This window comes from Camelus dromedarius, chromosome 27 (genome assembly GCF_036321535.1).
Source record: "Camelus dromedarius isolate mCamDro1 chromosome 27, mCamDro1.pat, whole genome shotgun sequence".
Lineage (NCBI taxonomy): Eukaryota > Metazoa > Chordata > Mammalia > Artiodactyla > Camelidae > Camelus > Camelus dromedarius.
Window position 1 is genome coordinate 21,132,668 of NC_087462.1, and position 19,563 is coordinate 21,152,230.

The following is a 19,563-nucleotide window of genomic DNA, read 5'->3' on the forward strand; positions in this document are numbered from 1 at the left end:
GATCAAGCACTTTGCTCATTAACTGGAAACATCCTGGGGCAACAGTCTCTGGAAGCAACTGTGGACGCTGCCCCAGGCAAAAGGACTGGACTCCAAAAATGAGCATGGGGTTCTTAAAGTCATCGTGACTCTAACTCCAAGGCCTTGATGGCTTCTCATTGGCAGCATTTGTGAATGTCTTACAGAGGTCAGTTCTGTGCTTCACGAGGTTTCTGCAAATGGCAGTGGTTTTTCCAACTACTGGGAGAGAAGCCTTGCGGTCCGGGACGACTGGTTTCTTGCTTAGGAGTGAATGCAGCAAGGCTGTTTAGGTGGCCTCACCTTCCTCAGGGAGGACGTCTCCTACCTCATCTCAGCGCACACGGTGCTTCTAGGCTCTGCTTCTAGGTGCTTCTACCTCTAGTCTATGTTGACTTTTAGTGGATTTAACAGTGATGAAAAAGAACAGTGATCCTTGGTGTCATGGCGTATTTAACATTCGGCGGAAATGAGGATATTTCTCATCAACTGGTACACGCTTCTCTAGTAACGGAAAAGAGAGAGAACTGAGGTGGACCGAAAACTGTCTGCCAAAAAGTACACCCAACGTAAGTCAGCTGGGCACTTGGGGGCAGAAGGATGACGCCTTGTCTGGGTCGCTCTATTCCGCCCTCTCCGGCACTGGGCTGAGGTCATGTTGGATGTGCAGGATTTTGGCCAGGTTGACAGAGGGGCTCTGCTGAGACCTCCCTCCTGGGGCAGACGCCTCTCATGGTCCTGAAGAGGGGGTACCAGTGTGAGAAGCCTCTTTGCAAAGCATGACTGGTAAGACTGGTCACCCTGTGCTTACCTTTCAGGGGAGTGAGGAGGACTAGGGGGGCCCTCCTCTGGGTGCTGAGGACCTGGTTACTGACTCCCAAACTGAAAAGTACAGCAACCTGTTTCAGCTGGAAAAAGAACACACCCTGGACGTCAACTGCCACTGCCTTGAACACGTGGCCGGCTTGCTTTAAAATGAGGGCACATGCTGCCCAAACGCCTTGCTGGATATGGCAGCGCAGGCCTCGTTTACAGGTACTGATGGAAAAGGTGGAAGTCTACGCAGGTTGAAGTTCGAGCAACAGTATCCAGAAGCAGACTCAACCAAGAACCAAAGACTTTTAGTTTGAAGTCATTTTTGATCATCCAAAGCTTGAGATGCAAAATGCCGATGGTCAGCAGTGCCTCCACCACCTGGAACTTGAGAGAAACACTTTCAGGTCTCCCCAGAACTTCTCAGTCAGAATACACATCTTCCCCGCTAAAATCCCTCGGTGACAGTTCTGCAAACTCAAGTCTGAGAAACACTGACAGCGTGTACGACCCTTAATTAAAGGCCAGCATCAGCCATGGTCCAGGGGAAGAGGGGACGCCTTGCCCGCGCCCAGCTCTACCTACAGGACGATGGCAGTCCCGAGGCAAGCCGACCAGTCCTTCCCTGCCACTCAGTCACGTGTTGTGCACAGGAATGGCACAGGCAGGGGAAAAGGCTTGCTCTGCACACCTGGGCTCTAAGGACTCGTTGAGGCTTCGCAGTAAGAGTATCAAATGATTTTATTACAAAACTCAAGCCACTTACTGACTATTCACCTTCTAAAAACCACAAACATGAAGACAACAAACATGTCCAAGGCTCACTAGCCCCTGCAGGACAAGCAGCAGCCCTGGACAGAGAGCCTGCAAATGTTTCTCCTTTATGCCTAAGCCTGCATTTCCTCACGCATCCTGGGGTCCCACGTTTTGACACCACTTACAGGGGAAAGGAAACTGAGGCTACAAGAGTCACGTATGAGAGGGTCACAACAATCTTAAAGCCGTTTGATGCTAATGCCTGTAAACTCTAAGTCTGCAGCTCTGGGAAACAATATCAATCAAACGAGCGTCGCCGAATACCTGTCCCCGGGAACCCTGACCGTCACTGTCGGACTGCACCTTTGGGGCTGGTCACGTTCCCGCACCGCAGCTTTTGCTTACCCCCAAGCACAAACCATAAAGTCCACACAGTCTCCAAGTTCAAGTATAAAGGTTTGTTTCAGGACAACCCCAGGTTGCGGTAGTGTTTCTCAGTGTATCTGTAGTGTCTGCTGGCTGTCGTCTCCTCGAACAGGCTGTCCACACGGCAGCACGACGTGGGGGCAGGCAAGGTCAGCATCCCTACTGCCACACCTGCTCCCCGCTCTCTCTGGAAACCGCCCCACAGTCAAAGTTGAATCTGGAAGTCAGCGACGACCTTGGCCTGTCTGCATTTGAAGCTGTACTCTTACGTAGCCGAATCCAGTTCTTCACCATCAATTCAATGGAGCCGAGGCATACTCTAAAAAGAAAAGATAATCGTATCGAAATGTTAGTTGTGTGTTCTGTTTCATTTTATGCTCCTAAAGGAGTTACAATTACCCTACAGAGAAAGACTTGAAATGAATGCTTCACACTCCATGACGGAATTGAGGTCCTTCCCCAGTACAGGCACGAGGAGCCAGTTTCTCTCCTGAACGCCCCTACCTGGGCCGGAGGCTCTTGCTCTGTTCACTCACTGATGCTTATCTACTATCAAAATAACAGACGTCTTAGAGAATCTCACAAAAGAGAACACCAAAGCAGAACGAGGGGATGAGGCGCACCCTAATGGTCACTAACGACGGCTAAGTGCAGAGCCCACCACCGCTCACCTGGTGACCACTGCTTACGTTACTTATGTCTCCCAGCCCCTGCAAACGCATTGTTTTGTGCATCTACTGCTGATTTTTAAAACTAAATTTCAAATGTAATTAAAAAAAGGAGTGCTCACAACAGAAGGATCCCATGGAAACTGAGAGTGGTAAATTGAAATCCTTCCTAAATACAAGGAAATCCAGCGGGACCACAGCAGACGCCGAGCCCCATTTAGGATGCTGCTGTAGAAATGCGTCGCTTGATTTTATATTCAAACTGTAGACCCGAGTTAACTCACGTCCAGGGGAGAGACTCATTTAAGCAATTTCAGAAAAACAACAATTTGCCTTGTACACAACCACCACCCCAGCTGGTTTCTAATGAAGCATCTCTTCATAGCTTAAATGGTTAGCTCTTCTGGCACAGAAAGTCATACCGACACAGAAAAATGCTACTAATTGGTTCTCGGTAAAAAACGACTCATAACAAAATGCAGCCCATTTGCAGTAAATACTTTTCTGAATAAATAAGACCCATGATCCTCAGTAGCGGCTTACCCCTCTTCTACCCATTTTCTACATCTATAAGCCAGAGAGCAAGGCTCCCGGATGGCAGACGGGATACCGGACCTTAGGAGGCATCCTGGGCTGGAGCTGCGGGGTCCTGGCTCTCGGGCTCCGGTGGGGGAGCTGGCACGGCTTCTTTTTTCTTGGCCGCCAGGAACTCATGAATTGCTCGTTCTATCTGCGGCCTGAAGATGTGGTTTAGTTTGGGATCCACCACCTGACAAATAATTCTGTCCACTCCAGCTTCCAGCATCCCTGACCTTGAGGAGACAAACAGATTGCCCCATTATTCAGCCTCCAAGTGTCATGTGAGAGCCCAGTAAATATCCACCTGGTCAAAGGTACAGCCCCTTGAGGGAGTTCTTTCAAAGTGTCATCCACATACCGCACAGAGTTCAAGCCATTGTATCTTTAGAGGGTAAGTCACGACCAGCAGCTATCAGTATTCCTAATTCACGGTCTCATCCACTCCCACCTCAACCTTGTACAAAAGAACCAAACAGAACTGTCCCAAAGACAAAGAGTAAGTAATGATGTGGCAGGAAAGAACCAACTGCTTGGGTGGAGCTGAACACCTCGATCACACTGTCAAAGCCAGCAAGCCTCCTGCTTGTCTCCATTCCCTTCAATGTCTATTTTCTCATGAGTCAAAGCAGGGGAAGCAGCTTCCAGCAGCAGCCTGGCTTCTACCCACTAAATCTTGCACAACACAGATCTGTCAGAGCTGGGAATGTTTGCGGCATCACCAGCAATTCAACAAGGCCTTCTGCTGTGGTTGTTACTCGTGACACATACAAGGTAACCTGGAAGCAAACAAGTAAATAGACATGAAACAGACTGGCTCTGAGTTCCTACGGGGCTAAGATACACCCCCAGTCCTTTTTGTAGTAGAGCAGAAGTGAGTCAAAATGTCTATATTCAAACACCGGGGGCGTGTAGTGAGGAAGGTGATGGTCATGGGAAACAACTCACATTTGAAGAGTTTGGAAAACAGTCCACGCAGGGTTAGACTGAGTTTTTCTTCTCGAAGGACTAACATATTCAAATACATCACAAGCAGGGTGGACAGGTTTTACTTACTTTCCTTTAGACCTGCGTTCTCAGGCCAGGCAAGCTTTTGCTTGGGTAAAAATAGGTCCTGTAGTAATGGGGCAAGTGCTGTGTCAGGGTAGAGCCAAGGAGGCAACTGTGTGAACACACACAGTCACGAGTGAGATGAGAAACAGGCCCTGAACGGGTTAGGCTGAGTCATGAATTAAGTGCTCCCTACACCTGGCCTAGATGAAAACAGTCTGCCATCGGAGTGCAGGGGCGCTTTAAGGCAGACCCCAACAGACAGTCTGCGCCCTTAGAAAAGAGAGCCATGGAACCCAGAGGTCGGGAGCAGGCGCTGGGTCAGTAGGAAAGCAAAGCCACCCCTCCTCAGTCACAAGTCAGTGGCTTTCCACCTACAGCCCCCACTTCCGAGTCAGGTTCACAGGTCTGTACTGGAGGCGAGAGCCTGGTCAGGGACAACGAAGTACCAAGGGTGGGGCTCCCTTTCCTGGAGATTTTAAAAGTGTTTGGAGGAAACAAGAAATCTTGTCACGAGTCTAAAACAAAAGATGAAATGAAAACATAGCATGTAGTTAAAAGACTTGTCGGTCAAAATTAGGTCTAGCAGTAGAGCCGGGTTCCCCGCGGGGCCCTCCACGCCGCAGGCCTGGGACACGGCTCTGGGCCTGACCGGCCATGCTGGCCAGCCAGTGCTGAGGGCGGCAGTGCTTCATCGCAGGGTAAGGAGCAAATCTTCATTTTAAAACTTCATTAGAATTTGCCTCAAATTCAAAATGTGAGCAAGAATCACAGAGAAACGTCCCAGTGTTACACCCAAAGTTGTGTTTTCAGATTAAGTACATTCCAGATCAAATCAAAGAGCGGGAGATGTTTACTTAGGTGGTAAAACTATGGGAAGAAAAAGGATGACCATCCAAGTCAGGAGTATGGGAAACTTCTGAGAGGAGGAAGATGTCCCCAAAAAGGAGAGAGGCGGGGCCGAGTGTTTTGCAGGGTGCTGGTAATGTTCTGTTTCTAAACCTGGGCAGTGACTACGCGATGCTCTGCTAACCCGTGATGCTTGCTTCTGTTTTATGCACTTTTCTGTGTCTGATTTTCTATTAAAGGTATATAAAGAGGAGTGCCACACGCACACTTCAAGAATGACATTGATGCCCGTGAGAAATTAACAGTAATACTGACAATCTTCATACTGTTAATGGCATCTTTGCAAATATTTAAAACAGCTTGCGTTTTAATTTATTTTCTTAATATGCTTAATAATCTTTTTAGAAGGTAGGGTTAAAAAAAAAAAACTTTCATCTAATCTGTTAAGCTGTCAAACAGGTTTTTTGTAAGAATTAGCAGTAACACACCTAAGGACCAGTGCCAGACATGAAATAATTGCTCAGTAAGTGGCAGCCACTGTCCCTTTTTTATTTGTTAATTGAAGTATAGTCAGTTTACAATGTTGTGTCAATTTCTGGTGTACAGCACAGTGATTCAGTCATACGTATACGTACATATATTCGTTTTCATATTCTTTTTCACTATAGGTTACTACCAGATACTGAATATGGTTCCCTGTGCTGTACAATAGAAACTTGCTTATGTTGTCCCGTCTTTCTGAAGGATCCCTGTGCCACCAGTCTGCTCCCTAGAGAAACAGAAAGGCAACAAGTAATGAATCCAGAATGACAAGGCACTTTTGGTGTCATGCGTCTTTCCTAACACTAAGAGCTTTCACAAATTTTAGTTTCCTTTTAAAAGATTCAGATTTCATCAGCCATACTGAAAGCGCCAGCTTGTTAATAAACATCCTTTTCTATTTTTAAAAACTTTTTATTTTGAAATTACGTATTCGTAGAAAGTTGCGAGGAAAAACACAGGGAGGGCCACGCGCTCTTCACCCAGCCACCTCTCACGTCAGCACTGTGCACAGCTGCGGTACAGTATCAAAGCCAGGGACACAAGAGGGAAAATTCTGTAACAGTGTGTGGCAATGGATGTTACCTGGTCTCACTGTGGTGATCATTTCAAAATACATACAAATACTGAATCATTATGTTTGAAACTAAGTAACTAATTATACCTGAAACCAATATTCTGTATGTCAGTTATACCTCCAAAAAAGGAGGGGTGGGGCAAAAACCAGAAAACCAGGAAAACAGCACGGGTACAGTCCTGACCTCATTTACATTTCAGTCACAGCTGCCTCATGTGCGTCTGCGTGGGTAGCTCTGTCCAATTTTATCACAAGCAGCTTCTGTAACCAGCACCACAGTTAAGATACTCACCTGTACCACACCCTCTTCAAACTACCTCTTTCTAGCCACACTCACTGCCCCTCCATCCCTAAGCCCCGGCAATCACGAATCTAATCTCCGTCTCTATGTTAGTTCACGAATGTTATATAAATGGAATCGTGCACCCATCTATCTTCTTGATATTGGCTTTTTTTCACTCAGCATAATTCCCTGATGTTTCTGTTTTTAAAGAGGAAGTCTTCACAAGCTTTTAGATATTCCAGAGAGTTAGTGGATCAAGAAAGCCTGAACATAAGCACTGGTATTAAGAGCAAAAAAGTGACTCTGAACAGATTAGAAAAAGCTTATCTTAGGACACGGACTCCGTGAGCCCCTTTCACTTTTGTGCCCAGTGACACTGAGAAGCCGCTTGGATGAGCAGTGAACAGCACCTCATTAACCAAGGTTCAGTTTGCTACCGTGGAGGACATACTTTACTAAGGCTTTATGCCTTCCTGAAAGCTGCCCTGACACTTTCGAGGGCCCATGTGGGTTCAGAGAATTTGTATAACTTACACAGCCTTGTGAGAATGAAGGTTCAGCTGCTTTTGCCCAAGACCCAAACAGTGATATGTTGGTATAAACTCCAGCGTCCGTTCAGACTACCCTGAAAAACTTCAAAGAGCGTGGTATGTATCTTTATAATTTGGAATATCTTTTCCTGGTAGAGATGTGCACAGGAGGCCTATGTAGGTAGCAAGAATTTCTAATGAGTTCTTTGCTTACTTGAACCTTAATTTTAACAAAGGAGGGGTCTGCTGCAGCTTGTCCGTCACATTTGCTACAAAGTACCATCCACCTTAACCAGTGACTCGCATCGGCCTTCCTGCGCGTCATACTTGTGATTGCTGCCTTTTCACTCTCAATTCTGCTTACTTACTGAACCACACTCTGCCTCAGACCATTTCGCAATTGGTTTTTGTTCATCGTAGGATTCCATTCCTGCTTGTCCAGATGGGTTGACACAAAATTATCCACTTTCTGCCTCAGGTTTTGGTAAGCTGGCTAAAATATTAAAAAGAAGGGGCAAGGTCAGAAGTTACATGCACCAAACTTTTGAAATCAGTCATTCAGAACACTGCTCTTCATAGAAATGCAGACTTTCAAGTCCTTAAATACACTTTTATCACATCCATGAAGATCACCATGCAGCACGCAGGGCAGGGATTAACGGCCAGTATGTGTGCCTACTTTATGGTGGGTGGGCACAATACCAGATGCTTTATTAGCCCGTTTACTTTTCAAATAAATAGGACGGAGGTCCTGTTAGCTCTCTCCTATTCTCATTTAAGAGATTAGACATTTAGACTTAGAAAGAGTAAAACACCTGCCCACGTGGGTAAAATGTGGCAAAGCCAAGGTTAGACAGAGGCCCTTTTAAGATCTAAGGAAATGGGTTCTAGCTCCATTGCTTACTAGCTCTCTGACTTTCAACAAGTTAGCCAACCTCTGAGTCTCAGTTATTTCTATCTGTAAAATAAATATTACTGCCCGCTTACCTCACAGGGTGTCCTCAGCAACAAACAAAGGCTCAGGAAGGCCCTCTGCACAAAATTAAGGGCCACCCAAAGCTCAGCATGACTCACAAATGCGAACTGAAGTCAGAGCCTGTGGAACACTAGGAGAGGCTGAAGGGACACAAAAGTTAAGTCCAAAAAGAACCCCAAGAGGCATTTACTGATCTCAGATGTCCTAGACCCAAGTAGGACAAGGAGAACAAGATCAGAAGGGGACTTGATGAGCACAAAGAACGCATGTTCTGAGCCTCCAAGACCTTCTGGCACTACAAGCTGCTCTTTCCCAAACCAGGTGTAACGGTGTGCACTGCTGTTTCACACTTCACTCCTCCCTCCTCCCACTGTGGGCACAGAATACTTCCCCACCCCAGCGATGCTGTGTTTAGCAGTGTGATCTGCTCTGGCCAGTGCAGTGTTAGTGACAAAACGTCTTAAATATGGTTGTGCCGTCTGGCTTGGCTCTTGCATTCTGGTGACCTTCTATGAGGGTATGTCCTTGGCAGCCCCTGTCCCTTTGGCCTGGGACCTAGGATGAGTACACGTGCAGCAGACCACCCCAACCCGCAGCCTGGACCCAAGCCCAGGCCACCTACAGCTGAGCCACCCAGCTGAACTTCAGCTGCCTTGCAGTCCCATCAGCATGAGGACAAAGGCTTGTTATAAGCCACTGAGATGTGGTTTATTAAGTAGTGTTATTGTGGCAAAAGTTTGCTAAACGAAATTGACAAAGGAATCAGTAGACCTCCACTCTGTCAGTGGACTCTTTCTAAAGGCCATGACTCAGAAGCATAAAGACTCTCCGCTAAACCTGGAGAAAGGAGGCAGGGAGATGGGTGAGGAACAAAGTCCACAGATACCCATGTACTATCAACCTAGCAACTCCTTTTTTCTGGAAGCCATCTTCCCCTCTTCACAAGGACAGGGCAGTTGGTGCCATGTTCTCCTGGCCACAGGGGTGGGTGTCTGACCTATGTCTAGACAATGCAGACATTCCCTGAGGTTTTTTAAACTGGAGCTGAGAGTCCCTTTCTAGAGGAAGAAGCTGTAAGATGCAGTCGAGAGATACTAGCAACCAAATGGATGACTCTGCTCTGCAGTGAAAGTAAGAGTTATACAGGACAGATTATAAATCAATAAAAAATGTTAAAAAAAAAAAAAAAGAGTTATACAGGACAGATGTGAACAGCCCTCGCGGAGCACCCCTGGTTCCAAATGCATCCCTACCCCTCTGGCAGTTTGTTCATTCTATCCTTCCTTACATCCCATGAGTCAACATTCTCCCCTTTGCTTAACAGGAGTTAGATTTGTCACTTGTAACCATCAGTCCTGATACACCTTTTACTATTCAAAATCTCACCTAGTTTTTCAAAGGAACGGTTCACTGAAAAAGGACAAAGGACAACTAATGTCACCACCAATCCTTAACAGACTCTAACAATACAGAGTAATCCCTTCAGTTCATGAAGTGAGAGGACCCAGTGTGCCTGCCACTAATGTTTTACTACACTTACTGTCACTCTCTCTCCCTCTCTTCATGTATCAGTTTGTTCTAATTACTTCTATCTTGGATGCACTGCAAAGCAAATTACAAACATCAACAGTATACCTTCCCGTAAACACATACGCAGTCTGGAGTGGAGCCTAACAATATGCATATCTAACAAGTTCTCAGGTGATGCTGATGATCCAAGGACCACACTTTGAGAACAAAGGACTCGATGAGATGCGCCTGAAAGACAAGTACCTTCAAGAATTAAAACCACGTGCTAACTACCAGAAGGAACATCTAAGGAGGTTGTAAGTGGTGAAGGCTCCAATTGCCTTTCCCCTAATGGATTCTCAATACCAATTTTAACGTATACTACATTGATTAAGCCACACAAAACCTAACGGGACGTAAGAAACATGAATGGAGAACCTGTGAAGAGAAGTTGAGAACACCCACTACCGAAAACGTGAAAGCTCTGTCAACACGTAGCTAGGACCCTTAAGTAAGGAAAATTAAACACCTCATTTCAAGGAGAGCACTTCTCCTTGAATTTTTAATCTTGGATAATAACAGTATCACTTACTATACACAGTAATCTGGTCTACATGTCAGTTTTCTACCCTAGAATACAGGCTTTAAGGGCTGGGTAGTGACTTGCTTGTTCCTTATCCACAAACTCTGCTAGTAAATGTTTAATGAGTACACGGACTAGGTCTTTTCCTCCTTTAGGGCTAGTTTTAAGCTCACAATCTTGCTGTGAGCTAGGCAAAAGATTTCCATGACAGGCTCAGAGAGGAGAAATCACCTCCCTAGATGCCCGTTCAGTAAGAGAGCCGCCTAAATCTACAACCATAGTCTCGCTAAAGAAGATTCTGAAAAGGGAGTAAATGAACATTCCAGCAACTACTGCATATCTGACACTTAACACACATGTTTTCACTAAATACGGATGAACCTTGGCAAGTACGTAAAGCGAAACGGCATTTACTAGCAGGTTGACCTATTGCATTAGGATCTCAAATAGGTACCAAATCCCTTTTAATCAATGATGGAGTACAAAATAAGGGCGCTGGTTCTACAACAATGTACCTTAATTAACTACATACTCAAGTCTGCAAATTACTGAGCTAGAGAAGAACAAATAACTTATTACAGGCTGATGATTGTGCATTCAAACCATTCATTCAAAGGCTTACTTAACCGGGCTTCCTCCAATGTTCTTAACACATTGAGATTTCTTACTGAGGGGCTTAAAGGAGTCCTATCTTGGGAAAGATGGGGTCTAGGCTGTAAAATTGGTATTGGATCCCCAACTTCAGAGAAGCGACTAAGCTAAGTCGCACAGAATAGTGATGGGCTGGAGCCGAGCCCACGTGGGAGTCACTCAGAAACCTTCCTGTGCTGCCCCAAGCGGTCTCCCAGCTGCCAAAATTTTTAAGGTACCTTTTGTTTTTCTCTCTGCTTTGGAAAGGCGAAGGTGTAAGCCTGGCGGCCTCACGCCCAGCCCGGCCCGGCCCGGCCCCCCTGAGGTCAGGCGGCCTCAGCTACCTTGGTGTCCACGTCTGCCAGGCAGTCCCGGCGGAAGCTGTCAAACAGGCCCCGGCTCTTGAGCTGCTCCACGATGAGAGCGATGAGTTGCGGGTCGCCGGGAGGCAGTGAGGCCGGGTTGATGGGCCCGCCGCTCCCGCCGGCCCCCGTCGCGCCTGTTGCCGCCCCCGCCGAGGCCTGGCCCGCGCCGCCACCGCCCACCGCGCCGGTGCCCCCGCCGCCACCACCGTCCGCCATGGCTGCGCCCAAGGCCCGCGAAGGAGACCGAATACGGCTTCCCCTCAGGGACAGAGGACCTGGGTCGTGTGGAGGTGGCGGAGGGGCAGGAGAAGGAGGCGGCGGGGGAGGAGGAGGAGGAAGGGGGGGTGGCGGGAGCGGCGGCGGAGGTGGCCCCGGCGGCGGCGGCGGCGGCGGCGGCAGCAGGCTCGGAGGCAGCGAGGGTGGTGGTAGAGGCGGCAGAAACCGCCCGGCCCACCCCGGGCGCTCTGCGAATGACGTCACCGGTGACCTTTGCATTGTGGGGCGGGAGGTTTTCCGGCCGTCAGCTCGGGCTTTCTTATAGGCAGAGGTCTGGCCGACAGAAACTACAACTCCCAGCAGGCTCCGGACTCTCGTCTCCAGTTTGCGGGGCAGCATGGGACTCGTAGGCTTAGGCCCTCATGATAGCGGCAGCCTGGGCTGGCGTTCCTCGCCCCGTTACTGCCCCCTCGCTCCAAAGCAGCACGTCGCAGAAGTGCCCGAATAAGAATCGATAGATTAACAGGTTTGTCACTTAGAGATTCTGAGTTAGTATTTCTGGGTCGGAGCTTAGGACGCTGTGGTTTTAACATGTACTCCTGTGCCCTTCTGGAACAATGTGCCACGGGAAACGTGGGAAGCAGTGGACTAGGCGAATTTCTTTTATTCAAAAACATGTGGAGTTTCCCCCTTTCTGATGTTAATAGAAATGCATACTTATTTTAGAAAACTGAAAAATAATGGAAAAATGTGCTGGTTCTCTGTTTTGTGTATTTCCTTCCAAATATTAAATAATAATAATAATAATAATAATAATAATAATAATAATAATAATAATAATAATAATAATAAAAACTAATACTGAGTAATTGGAATATTCCAGGCATGATGCTAAGTACTTCACACACACTACCTCACGATCTAAAAAGCAGATATTATTGCTATTTTACAGAGGCGGAAATGGAGATACAGAGAGTTTGCTACCTGATCATGTAGCTAGAGGTGGAAGACGAGGATTTGAACTCAGGTTTCCTGAATCTAAATCTTGGTGATGTTTAATCTAAGGTGTACTACATCCTGAGAGCTAGCTGGCATCTTTTGCCAGGTAAGCCATTTTTTCTGATTTTTTTTTTTTTTTTTTAGTGACAGTTCACCATTGGAACTGCTACCACTGTCCTCTCTTCCATTCAGAGTTTTGGTCATAATTGACTTAACTCCTGCCCACAACCCCAGAAGTTCTGCTATTGTTATTTCCTCACCTTACATAAGCAGTGGAGGGGATGTAAATAATAAATTCTGCAATATCCTTTGCTCCTGGGAAGAGGCATAGTAGACAGAGATCTGGGATGATTTCCACTTTTCCTGTTCAAGAGAATTTAACCCTCCAAATGAATATCCAGGTGTTAGTTTATACTCATCCTTTAACTCAAGATCAGTCTTCCTCGAAGTTTAAGTTAATAACCAACATTCTCTCTTAATACTTAACCATCCTGGAGATTACCTAATTTTCCACACTCTTATCACTCACCTTTAGCCCCACGAGAGGCCCAGTTCAGGCTGCCTGGGCCCCCCATTCGTTCTCCTCCTGGCTCCCTGATCACTTTGACCAGCCTCTTCACCATTTTGGCACAGCACACCATACTCTCTTTCCTCAGGGAAGACTTTTCTGACCCTCTGACCTAAACTGGCCTTGTCTCACTGACACAGACTCTCAGAGCCTCTTTCTTGTAGTGGTACTGTAGTTGAAAGTGAATAATTTATAGGCTAATTGGCCACCTGTTTCCCCTGCTACAGTTTAAGCTTTAGAGCTGGGGCCACAGCTTGCTGTCCATGGCTGTGTCCCCAGCCCAAAGCACAATACCTAGTGCAAAGTGGATTGTGTTTGTCTATTTCCTGTAGTCATGGAATAAGGTCAGAGAGAGAGAGAGAATGTGTCTGTGTGTGGAGGGGGTGAGGGGAGGGTGTCATCTGTAGCCACTACTTTTGAAAGAGACAAGAGGAGATGATGGATTAATCCATCATGACTAAATGCGTAAGTTATCCCCGAAATTGGCAGCAAATGGTGTTTAACTCTTTGGTAATCTTACGGGAACCTTGTGTCCTGGTTGCTAGAACTCTGAGATGTGAAAAGAGGCTGCACCCTATACCTGTGACCTTGCCTCTGGAATTGATATAAATGGGGTGTGATGGGGTGAGGGTCATGAGGAGTGAGGGTGATCAAGACCAGAGGAGGCTTATTATTCATCCAAATTTGCAATAGGAGGCTTCCAGTATTTCCCAAATACACTCCTCCCCAAAGTCAAGGAAAGTGTAATATACAATAATTGTCACCAGGGAGCGCCATTGACATATTAATAATAATCCAGAACCTTTAGCAATTGCTACACAGCATATTTTAATTTTGGCCCAGGTAGTAATCTCATTTTCAGATACCCTTTAGGAGAAAAATAATAGTTGGCTCTCAGTGAATTCGCATGAGCCCAGTGAGTTGTGTATATTAGGTGCTGGAATATTTTATGTCAAAGACTGTATGAGAGGATGGAACCTCCACAAGGCCAAACTAAATCTCAAGAAAGAAAGGGCAGAAGCTGGAAGAAGTGAGATCCAGAGTTTACCAAGGGAGATCTGAAAAAGCAGCCAAGTGTGTGGGCTCTTTGCATCAGATGGTACTGGATTGGAATCCTACCTCCATCAGTTTGGGGTGGTGTGACTTTGGGAAAGTTGCATCACCTCTCAGCCTCAGGACCTTGAAAAGGATTAACCTCCATTTTAGCAGTCCATTTAGCATAATTTCGAGTCTTCAGTAAATGTTAATAACATGTTACAGTTGCAAATTTACATTTGGGTTGGAAAGTTATTTGGTTAACCTCTGTCTCCCTCACTAAGTTTTAAATCTCATGAAGCAAGGGATTGTCTGTTTGATTCATCATTGTGTCCTCAGCACCTAGAACAGGGCCTGGTACAAACAGGCTGTCAGTAAATATGTAACAGAGGGATGGATGAATAAAATAGTGAATGAATAAATGGGAAATTTCTTCTTCTAACTATAGGATCAGGCCGTTTAAGATTTTTGATACTGCCTTCCACCAAATGGCAGAATATAGTCAATATGCTGACTCTGTATACAGAAGGTCAGGTGTAACATAGTGAGCAGTCCATAATGTATGACCAAACCGGACTAGGAGCCTGGGGCTGGGAGCAGACCCCAAGGTTAGAAGTTAATCTCTGGGTTGCATCATCTGCCATGATAACCAACATGATTTGAGACAGTGGCTGATCTGTCATTCTAGGTCCCCAGAGTGAGGGGACATGGAGTAGGGGCCCTAGGTGGCCCCTAATGGAACAGCAGGTGTGAGAAATAAACCTTGGTTGTTTTAAGGCACTGAGATTCTGGAGTTGTTTGTTACTGCAGCATAATCTAGCCCATGCTAACTAATATAACCCTCACCACATTCCTCCACCAAACCCATCATTTGTGTAATGACTGCATCTCAGGTGCAAGCAAACCCTCACTCATCGTGCCAGTGTTTTCCTGGGACTCAGTGTGGCCTGTCACCTTTCTACAGCTGAAACAGAGTATGGGCCCAAGAGGCCTGTGGACGCACCAGATAGCCCAGCTCCTGCTGCCCCTTAGCCAGTTGCAAGTTGAGGGTTTATTTCCACAGGGATCCTAGGGCTACTGAGGAGTGCCCGTCTTTCTGGGGAGACATGCAGTGGCCTATGAGCAAGGACGAGGCTGCCTGTCTGCCCGTGCTTAGCAAGCTGGGCTCAGCTCCTGGCCCTGGTTGCTCCCAGCCCCTCCAGTGCTTCGTTGGTGGGCTGTGCTCTGAGCATTTGCTGCTGCCATGTGCCGTTTGAGTGGACTACCTTCTGTGACCACACTCCGAAGTGGGGACTTCCTCCATCCCTTAGTGGTGCTAAGGGGATGTACAGGGCCCAGTGGCTCAACTTCGAATGAAACTCAGATCTCCTGCCTCCATTTCAGTGCCTTTTTCTTCTGTTCCCTCCCGGGGCGGGCTCTGGTTGGCAGGCCCCATGGAGTAGACTGTGGGCATTGTTAGTGCTCTTCCCCGGATAGTCCCAGCTCTCTGCCTTCTAGGTCCAAGGCAGGATTATACTTGCGGGCCCCATGGCGGGGCCATGTGACTGGTTCCAGCCAATGAGCCAATGAGCATAGAAGTGATGTCACTTCTGGACTAGGCTGTCCCAGACCTCTCTTTCCTTCTGACACGGTGACAGTGGGCAGTGATGGTAGATCTCCTTTCAGGTTCTGGATGACCTGGAGCAGAGCCCCCAGCTGACCCTTGATGCACATGCTGTGTGAACAGGAAATAAATCTTTGGTGTTTGAAAGGTTTTCAGATTTAGGATTTTTGGTTATCACAGCATTGCCTAGCCTAACCTGACTGACAGTGCACACCTACCATCTAATTTGTTGCCTGGCATCTCAATGCTCTTCCTCTTTTGGGGGTATCCTCCACCCTCTGAGACTTGTTGTGGGGCAGAGCCTTCCTACAGAAGGTGAAAATGCGGATACCTGCTTTGCCAGCCCCTCTTGCGGCTCAGGGCCAGGCACGTGGCCAGGTCCAGAGGAGACAGTGGTACAACTGCCTCACCATGGGCCCTGTGTTTGTAGCAGCTGCAGTGGTGACATTGCCGGGCTGGTTCCATCACAGGAGTCTGGGCTGTGATTCTGGCTGTGTGACCTCCTTTTTCTTGCCAACTCTCTAAGCCTGGCTCTCCAGCCTTCCTGTCTAATCTGTGAGCTACTCATTTTACTTTTGATAAAGTCACTCTCAGTTTAAATCACCCAGAGTTCATTTATTTTGCTTGCGACTAGGAGCCTTGGATGGATACAGCCAACCAGAGGGCAGTGTGGGGCTGCACGGGAGTCAGGAGCTGGAGGGAAGGGACTGGCGAGATGGACCTGACTTCTCTCCCCTGCATGAGCTGCTGCTCTGGGAGCAACCTTTGTCTATCTTAGTCCAGAGCAAGCCAGAGGGTGCTGGCCAGGGGCTCTGGTTCAGACTCCGTCAAACTTTTGACATGAACCTCACTTTGCCTATCTGTAAAATGGGGCAGATGATAGGACCTCACTTATCAGGTGGCTGTGAGGAATGCATTTGAAAGAAAATGTATTGGAGAGAGTTCGGGGAACCACAGGACAAAGCCCCAGTGCAAGTTTGCCACGTTATTCTTACACGTGAACTTGCCTGAATCTGTCCGGCTGGGGAGTCTTGGTTGGTGTGTCAGATTCAATGGAAGCCATCCTTCCCGCTGCCGCCATTCTATCGCTTCCCTCCTGGGAGGTCACAGGCCAGTCCTCATGGTTCAGACCCATCTGAGGTTCTACTTGAGAGGGCAAAGATCTCCGGCTTGAGGTAATGAAAAGGTTCCTGATGGGCTTGGTAAAGGCCGTGAAGCACACAGGCGGGAAAGGAAATTAGGCTTATTTTGTCCTCTCCATTTCGGAGTTCAGAGAGGAAGAGCCACCAACCCACAGCCACACAGCAACCCTGTGGCTGAACTTGGGGTTGCAGTGCAGATCTTCTCACCCTGACAGTGAGCCTGAGTCTGGAGCTGGGCCTGTGCTGTCATCCACATATGCAGAAAGGATTTGGGAGGATGACAACACCTCCGGGAATTAACCACCCCCACTTCACAGTGACCCATGATCAGCCGAGCCTTACCCCCCGAGAGAAGGCTCTCCCGAGTACCCCTTCTCCTTTTCTTTCTCAGTCTTCTAAAATACTTTAGTAAGAAAGGGTGGGAAATTGCTGAATCGATCTTTTTAAATTAGCACAGGATCTGAATCAAAGAAATTTGGAGGAAGAGAACTTTCTCATCCAGGCGGCTGCCAACCCCCCCACCCCAGCTGAAGGCTCCCTTGTTCTCTCCTGCTCTGCCCCAGATTCATGGGCCGCGCTCCGAATCGTTGGCAATTTTCTCTGCACTGTCCTGACAACCTCCGGCCATGAAATTAAAAAGCTAGTTACCGAATCTTGCTCCTAACTGCTTTGTCCTTGCCAGCGATTCGACAGAGAAATCTGGAAGAGGGAGGCTCTGCTATGCCTGCAGTGGGCTGAGATGCCACCAGAATGACAATGGACTTTGCGGTGGGAGGAGGAGAGAATGTGCAGTTTGCCAGGAATGAATGAATGAATGAAAGCCAAGAGAGGGAGAGAGAGAGAGTGTGTGTGAGCAAACTTTGGGCTTCAAATTTAAAAATTCCAGTGTCTCAGGAGAGGTTCTGGTGCCTGTACTCCAAGACCTGCTACCAAATATTGAGCAGGGCATCTTTCCCCCGCCAGCGCCCTCTGGTCCTCCGCCAGGGCGCAGAGCTCAGCGCTGGAGAGCTGGAAAGTCGGAATTTCGGGAGGAAATGGCTCCAAGCCGGGGCAAGGCCTAGGAGGCCAGCCCACCTAGCCAATGTGCTGTCAGGCCAAGGCCTCCCCCCTCCCCGCCCCCACCCCCTCGAGTGTCTCCTCTGAATTCACACACTAGTACTCAGGCCACAGAGCCACTGGACGTTACTGCTTCCCCACCCCCTGCAAAGGAATTCTAAGAAATCCTCCAAAACTGGAGGAATTTTAATTACCCTTAATCAAGAAAAAAGCCTTCTTGAAGACCACTGTGATGGTTGACTCACTGTGACATGAGTGTCCCTGAATCGTAGGAGGGTGGGGCTCAGCCTTGTGGCTCTGAGTCCCCAGCCTTTGGCCTCTGGACCCACACAGAGCAAGGGCCTGGCAGATGCTTGTTGGGTGAAGGACTGGCTTCTTTCAGGGAGTTCTTTCTCCTGCCTCGTCCCTCCCGGGTGTGGACTGGCAGACTGACGTGGAGATGTGCAGGGAAGCAGGAGAGAGAGGGGATGAACACTGGGCCAGGCTGAGCGAGGTCCATGATTTCAGAGCCAAGAGACCCTGAACGAGCTGCTTAACGTCCCCACGTGTGTCGCCTTATCTCTGACATGGGAATCACCATGGTGACCACTCAGAGGGAGGCTGTGAATTAAACAAAGGCCTGCACATCTGCTTGCTGTGTAGTCAGTCCCCAATAAAAATAAGAACCTAACCAGGCCTTCCCTGGACCCTGAGCCTCTTCCGGCCTCGGAAGACTCTTCTCAAGAGCTTCCGCCTCACTGTCCATGGGTCTTGGGATGAGCCTCATCACTGGACAGGCCTGGCATCGAAAGGACCCTGGGAAGCCTGGCTGGTCCTCGCTGTTTAACTGAGCACGTGCTTTCCCTCAGTCACTCACTCATTCAGCCATACAAATACTTAAAGAGTGACTAAAAGGTGGCCTGCTCTCAGTTCTGGAAGCTGACAAGCCAGCAGGAAACAAACAAGCAAAGTCAAGATCAAAATCACAATCACTGTGGGTCCAGATCAGTGCGCGGTCAGGGAAGGCCTCTCTTGGGGGCAGCGTCTGAGCGGAGACCTATGTAATAGGAAGGAGCTGGCCACGCTCAGGCGCGAGGGAAGAGCGACTTGGGCGGGCAGCAGCAGTTCAAGGGCTTGGGGTTGGAAACAGGACTGGCTAGGGGGCCAGTGGCTTATAGAGCAGCAGCACATGGGTAGCAGACGGGTCCTGGGAGGCCCTGGAAGAGGTCGTTTTAAAGGAAGGCTGCCCAGAAGATTGGTGCTGGGCCCAGAGTCCAGAACACGTGCTGGGGTGGGGTGCTTTCACCAGTGTCTCCCCAGAGGCCTGCTCTGGCCCCCTCTTGGCTCTGCACCTGCTGTGACTCTTTGTTAAAGAGAGAGGTTACCTTTCAGAATAGAAGTATCCCCCTGCTGTTATGTGTGGCCCACTTGCTCAGGGATGCACGTCTCCCCCACCTCAGTGTCGCACCTGGGTGGAGGGGGGAGGTGGATATACTGTCCTGTGCTACCAGGCTCTCTTGCTGATGGCCCTGTGTGGTGCACACGCTGGTGCTGGCTACCGGGGGTGCGGGCCTTCCTGCTGGGGTCAGACTCGCCCTTCCCAAGCTGGGTTCTGATTGAGGCAGTGGTCAAGTAAGCTCCATGGTGGGTCTGTCCTCCAAGCCCCCAGCCTGAGATCGCCCCCGTGACCAAGCCTCCCCACTCCCCCGTCTCAGCCTTGCAAACAGAGGACCTGTGGCCACCCTGGAGGTCAGATCTGGGATCCCAGCACAGTATTGGCATGCCCAGCCAGTTCACAAAGTGCTGTCTACCTGGG

The 19,563-nt window shown here is 48.4% G+C and overlaps 2 long non-coding RNA genes across 3 annotated transcripts in view; one reads left to right on the forward strand and one right to left on the reverse strand.

Moving 5' to 3' along the window:
- Positions 1–1,554: 1,554 nt before the first annotated feature.
- On the reverse strand, positions 1,555–11,514 carry BOD1 (biorientation of chromosomes in cell division 1). Its single transcript, XR_004131988.2, has 4 exons — positions 11,129–11,514; positions 7,455–7,579; positions 3,297–3,493; positions 1,555–2,332 (listed from the first exon to the last, which is right to left on the reverse strand). It is a non-coding gene; the product is annotated as a biorientation of chromosomes in cell division 1 (long non-coding RNA).
- A 284-nt stretch (positions 11,515–11,798) lies between these two features.
- The window catches only part of LOC105089362 (uncharacterized), a 73,713-nt gene continuing 65,948 nt past the window's right edge, over positions 11,799–19,563 (forward strand). For both annotated transcript variants that reach the window (XR_010378026.1, XR_010378027.1), the window contains exons 1-2: positions 11,799–11,891; positions 12,318–12,470. This is a non-coding gene — a long non-coding RNA (uncharacterized LOC105089362). The remainder of the gene's footprint in view (positions 11,892–12,317; positions 12,471–19,563) is intronic.